The sequence below is a fragment of the Carcharodon carcharias genome, chromosome 4 (assembly GCF_017639515.1).
Source record: "Carcharodon carcharias isolate sCarCar2 chromosome 4, sCarCar2.pri, whole genome shotgun sequence".
Taxonomy (NCBI): domain Eukaryota; kingdom Metazoa; phylum Chordata; class Chondrichthyes; order Lamniformes; family Lamnidae; genus Carcharodon; species Carcharodon carcharias.
In genome coordinates this window covers 196,253,985-196,259,984 of record NC_054470.1, presented here as the reverse complement: position 1 = coordinate 196,259,984, position 6,000 = coordinate 196,253,985, and the positions used below count along the sequence as shown (strand labels likewise).

At 49.4% G+C, this 6,000-nt stretch overlaps 1 protein-coding gene across 1 annotated transcript in view; it reads left to right on the top strand.

The window, feature by feature from the left end:
* The first annotated feature begins 1,165 nt into the window (after nucleotides 1-1,165).
* LOC121276960 (growth hormone receptor-like) overlaps nucleotides 1,166-6,000 on the top strand; it is a 184,776-nt gene continuing 179,941 nt past the window's right edge. The window contains exon 1 of the mRNA XM_041185708.1: nucleotides 1,166-1,454. The gene's annotated coding sequence lies outside the window, so the exon portion shown is untranslated. The remainder of the gene's footprint in view (nucleotides 1,455-6,000) is intronic.

The window sequence follows — 6,000 nt, the reverse complement described above, 5'->3', positions numbered from 1 at the left end:
TCCCATGAAAGAATAAAAAAAGGAAATCCCTCACAGAGTTGTGAGGCTGTGGAATTCACTTTGGGAGCCAGTGGTCGAAGCAGTAAGTGTCAATACTCAAGGTCAGATTGGAGAAACGGGTTTAGGGGTATGGAAACGGGGTGGGTGGGGTATGTGATTCAGAACATTTCGCATGCGGAGGGTGAACACTGACATGGTGTGATTCTGTGTTGTAACTTTTATCTATTTCTATTTAATCGTTGATATTTCTGGCAAGAATTAATGCTAGGCCTGAAGGGCAGTTTCCAACTGTTATCTCAGCCAATCAGCATTGGAAAGCACTGGAGACATGTGCAGCTTCGGACAACATCAGTCCATGCTGGCATTATCAGCCCAGGAAGAAGACAGACAGTCAACACTGGGAACGGCAGCAGTACAGGGTGAGTTCCAGTTGTAGCTGGAGTTGTGTTAGCTGTAATGGAGTTACATATGGTCGCGAGTGAGCAAACAAATTATTCACTTGGTGGATTCTCTGTATATCCGAAGGCATCACTTTGCATTAATATTTGTTGAAAAAAAATCACGTGTAGTGATTTCATGAGTTGAACGTTACCAGATTTCAATTAGTGACTGTGTCCAGCCAGTCACTGTCTCAAGTTGCACAAACTATTGTCAATGTCAGATTCGCAATTTGCCCCCTTGCCACAATAAAACGGCTCAGAATTTAGGAGGTTTTTTGGTAATTGCCCCAAAGTGCCCCTTGTACTGGCGTCACTTTTCCAAATTGCCACTCCAGACAGAGCCATGGAGATTAGTCCAGGAGTTTAACTCCTTCAGCAGGAGTTTCAGAGGAGGTGTCCGCATGGCCAGTGTGTCTAACTGGACTCCCGGTAGCAAACCTCCTTCACTCTGAAGGGTGAGGCGGCTCGGTGACTAGAACTGTCAGTGAGGTGGTTTCTCCCAAGTTGTGTTAGTTCCGGGTTGTGCCTCCCTGTGTCTGTTTGTTGTGATTTGAAAAAGCCGAGACCTGACTCCTGATTTATGGGGTGACTGTGCCCAAGTTATTAAATGCTGGGTGTGCTGGGAGATATATATATATATATATATATATATTCTCCATGGTTTTCCCTTTTGCAGGACAAGGTAGTTTTACAGAGGGCGCATTTCCACAAGCCGAGCACGGGAGGTTGGGCTTTTTAAGTTTGAGACTTGGCTCTGACCTGCAGTTTCCAACGGGGTCACAGAGACAGGGAGCGGGGAGGATTTGCTGCGGCATTGTGGAGAGCGATCACAGACAGGCAACAAGCTCAGCTCCGGCTCAGCTCCGGCTCCCACCCATGGACGCCCCAGCCGAGAGGGACAGAGCCTGGGCAGCAGCTCGAAGCCTCAACTCCAGGTTCCGCACTGCCGGAGGGAGAGCTCGGCGTCTTCTCGATGAAAAGCGGAGACGGTTCTAGGCACCAGAGGGAAAAAAGGTGAGAAAAAAAGCCAGCTCCGTCCGCCCGAGAGCGCCAAGCCCAGCCCGGGTACAACCAGGGTACAGCCCGGGTACAGCCCAGCCCGGGTACACGCAGCCCGGGTACAGCCCGGGTACAGCCAGGGTACAGCCCGGGTACAGCCCAGCCCGGGTACACGCAGCCCGGGTACAGCCCGGGTACAGCCAGGGTACAGCCAGGGTACAGTACAGCCCGGGTACAGCCCAGCCCGGGTACAGTACAGCCCGGGTACAGTACAGCCCGGGTACACGCAGCCCGGGTACAGCTCAGCCCGGGTACAGTACAGCCCGGGTACAACCAGGGTACACCCAGCTCAGCCCGGGTACAGTACAGCCCGGGTACAACCCGGGTACAACCAGGGTACAGCCCGGGTACAGCCCGGGTACAGTCCAGCCCGGGTACAGCTCAGCCCGGGTACAGTACAGCCTGGGTACAGCCCGGGTACACCCAGCTCAGCCCGGGTACAGTCCAGCCCGGGTACAGCCAGGGTACAGCCAGGTAGGAAGAAGCCCACCTGCCTCCCCCCAGGGAGACGCTTTCTGAATGTGTCTCCTCTCCCTGTCTGGCTGATCTGTGTCTGTGGAACAAACCCCAGCGCCTGTCAGGGAGCATTTTAATAGTTAAACTCAGAGAGCAATCGGGTTTATTCTGCATTGAAATCAGTGCAGTCGGACTGGGAGCCGGAGCCGGAGTAGGAGCCGGACTCGGACTGGCAGCCGGAGCCGGACTAGGCTGCTCTGTACATCTGCCTGAAGCCCCCAGACCTCTTTAACCCCCACCCCCACTTCGCCATTTCCTTTCAAGTGTGTGTTTTTATTTACAACTTGCGTGGCTTTTTTAAAAAAGCTATAATTTTGGTGTGACCCTGAGGGAGCTCGGCAGAGTCAGTGTTTAAAGGGATTTCTGTCTGTGCGGGGGATGCATTGCTGGAGTTTGCTTCTTTTCTGTGTCTGGGAGGGGGGGTGTGAGGGAAGTGGCGTTGGGTTGGTGGTGAGGGGTTGGGAGTGGAGGGGGTGTGGTTGAAGGGAGAGATGGGGAGGGGAGGGCGATGGTGGGGGTGGGGTGTGCGGAGTGGTGTGAATGGGGTGAGGGAGGTGGAAAGGGAGATGGGCAGGGGTGGGGGTGTGGGGAGGGGGGAGGGGAAGGTGGTGGGGAGAGGTGGGGAGGCTGGGAGGTGGGGCGGTGGAGGGTGGGGAGTGAGGGATAGGGAGGGTAGGGGTGGGGGAGGAGAGAGGTGGGGCGAGGGGGAGGCAGGTGAGGGGAGTGTGGGAAGAGGTTGTCGGGAGGAGAGTTACCTTCCAATTGCAGTGGTCATAACATGTGATGCAACGTTGTGTTTTGGTGTGGCTCCTGCCCCAATTTCTTCGGTAACTGAACAAAATAAGTTTTGCTGCCAACATTAGCTAACAGTAAAATCTATATTTCCTTGGGACACGTGCACGGAGTGAGTGGGACCAGAAGATTGAAGAGGTGCTGAACTTGGAGAGATATTTGTAAGTCTGTCTATCTGGACAGTAACCTGTTGGAATGTATCACTCAGTGTATGTAGCACCCAGGTGGCTTCCACTCCAGCTCGCCATATTTCGGTGCTGGCAGGGCTGCATTAAGATGATGTGATTGAGGAACTGGTATCTGAAGCACATTTCATAGATGGACAGAAGTCGGGTTGTGAATCTCCGTGTAAGACAGTGGCCAAGGAGGAATTTGGAATCAATGCTAGGGATGTGAAGTTTGTATAGGGGCTGGAGGACACAATAGTCTTCCCAGCATTGGACTAAAGTAAGTTGAGATTCATTTACAAGTGAACATTGAATCAACAGTCTTAAAATGTAGATGCATCCTATGTCAAGAGACTAGTGAAGGAGTAGAGCTCTTTTTAATTTCTTTCAATGGATGTGAGCATCATTGGCAATACCCAGTATTTATTGCCCATCCCTAATTTGCCCTCCAGGTGGTGATCTGCTCTCTTGAACTGTGTCAATGTGGCATAGCTAAATTCTGTGTTATTAGGGAGGGAGTTCCAGGATTCTGACCCAGCGACAGTGAAGGAACGGTGATATATTTCCAAGTCAGGATGGTGAGTGGCTTGGAGGGAACTTGTAGGTGGTGGTGTTCCCATGTGTCTGCTGCCCTTGTCCTTCTAGGTGGTGGAGATTGGGATTTGGAAGGTGCTGTTGAAAGAGCCTTGGTGAGTTGCTGCAGTGTGCCTGGTAGATTATGCAGCCTGCAGACCCGCTGCACCAATGGTGGAAGGGGTGCCAATCAAGTGGGCTGCTTTGTCCTGGATGGTGTCAATATTCCTGAGGGTTGTGGAAGCTGCACTCATCCAGGCAAGTGGGGAGTATTCCATCACACTCCTGACTTATGCCTTGTAGATGGTGGACAGGCTTTGGGGAATCAGGAGGTGAGTTACTTTCACCAATTGTGACTTGCTTTTGTAGCTACAGTATTTATATGGCTGGTCCAGAGAATGAAACAAGATGCTTACAGAGATAAGGGAGGAAAAATTAAAAGCTGTTCAAGGATTATTCCCTATTCCCACTAAACTGACCACCCAGCTTCCCTCCTGGTACCCATGTTATCTGATAATATTTCTTTGTCCAAGTTCTGTCCCTTTCTCCTTCAAACCTGCTTTCATTGCCCCTCTTCCCAAAAAAAGCTTAACACTCGATCACTCCTTCCTAACAACCTACCACCCAGTCTACAACCTCTTTTTTTGCTTCACCAAGGTCCTGGATCATGTTCTCACATCCCAAACTGGTGCCCATCTTTTGGGGAACTTCAAGATTGAATCATTGCAATCAGCTTCCTGTCACTGCTACACTAACCAAAGGAATCCTCTCAGAGTCTCCTTCATCAGTACCGGCCGATTCATTTAGAAGTGAACATTGCATCAACAGTCTTAAAATGTAGATGCATCCTATGTCAAGAGACTAGTGAAGGAGTAGAGCTCCTTCATGAATCTTCAAACTGAAGCCTTGCCTTCCTTGTCGGGTAGATGTAAAAATCCCATGGTCACTATTTCAAGTAAGAGCAGGGAGGCCTTCCTCTGGTGTCCTGAACAATATTTATCCCTCAACTCGCTTCCCTAAAAACAGATTCTCTGGTCATTAATGCATTGCTGTTTGCAGGACCTTGCTGTGCGCACGTTAACTGTTGACTACACTTAGACATATTTTATTGGCTGTAAAATGCTTTGGGGCATCACCACCATAACCCTCACCACTGACTCCATCCCCATCTGCCGCCCCCCCCCCCCCACCAGCTCGACAACTGTCTCAGGCAGATTGTTTGCAATTTTGGGGCTCGATTTTTGCTCCCAAGTTGGGCGTCCAGAGTTGAGAGAGTTGGCTCTGCAAACCCAACCTGAGAGAGAGTGCATGATAAGATCGGATTTTCGTTTTGGGGTGGTGGTGGGGGTGGGGGGGAGTCTCTAGGAGTCAGCAGGCTTGCTGCCCTCTGGATGAGTGCAGAGGCTGCAGGGTGTGGAGATGGGGCTGGGCAGAAGGAATGTCTCTGTGCTCTGTCACTGTGTGCAAGATTTTTAAAGAAAGAAACAAAACAGCCCTCCAGCCTTACCCCTCCCATGCCCCCCACATAATGCCCATGCCACTTCATGCCCTCCATACAAACCTATGCCCCTCTACCCACCTGAATAGCCCTTTTATTGCTCCTATGCTAACTTAGTGCCAACTCTTGCCCTCCACCCATCAATCACCCTTTGCCCTTACACCCTACCATCCCCACTCACCAAGCATCCACCATGGGCAGGCCTCAGGCACCATATTGAGATTTAATAAAATAAGGTCCCATGTGTCTATTCCAGACTTTAATTTAAAAAAAGCACTCTCATTCATAAAAAATGCATTCATTACATTTACATTCCTACATCAACTACATCAAATAAAAATATTTCATTCCGATGTCTTAATCCCTTATAGAAACAAACATTAAAATCCATAGTCCTATTTCAAAGAGTGCATACCCACTTGGCTGTCAATCAGCCTACTGCAAGGAGAGAAGGTTGTAAAATCAGTCATGCAGCACTAATCTAGTAATTGCAGCCCACAAGCTTATATCAACAGACTGAGCAAGATACTAAGCAATGACTTTTTAAAAAACACTGCAGACATTTTTTCAAACATTTTAAAGGGCAGGAATTTTAAATGCCTTGCCAGCATGACAGTTGCCTTTGAAGTTCGTTTTGACCCTGTTGACGGTTGCCTTTGACAATTCATTTTGGCACTTTTGACAGCTCCAATGAGCTTGACAGTGAATGAATTTATGCACTTTTATATACGTTCGTGCTTACTGTTGACAACCCCAAGGGACAGCTGACTGTCATGTTTTTATGTGATATAAAGACACCAATCATTCATAAGGGATATGGTAAACACATTGTGGGTTCATGTATTGAGATTAGGCACATGTGAGCCGGTATATATGGATATAAAGCATGAAGACATCAGACCTGCAGAGCTGTGTGTGTGTGCTCTGCTGAAAACAAAAGTGAAAGTGGATTGCA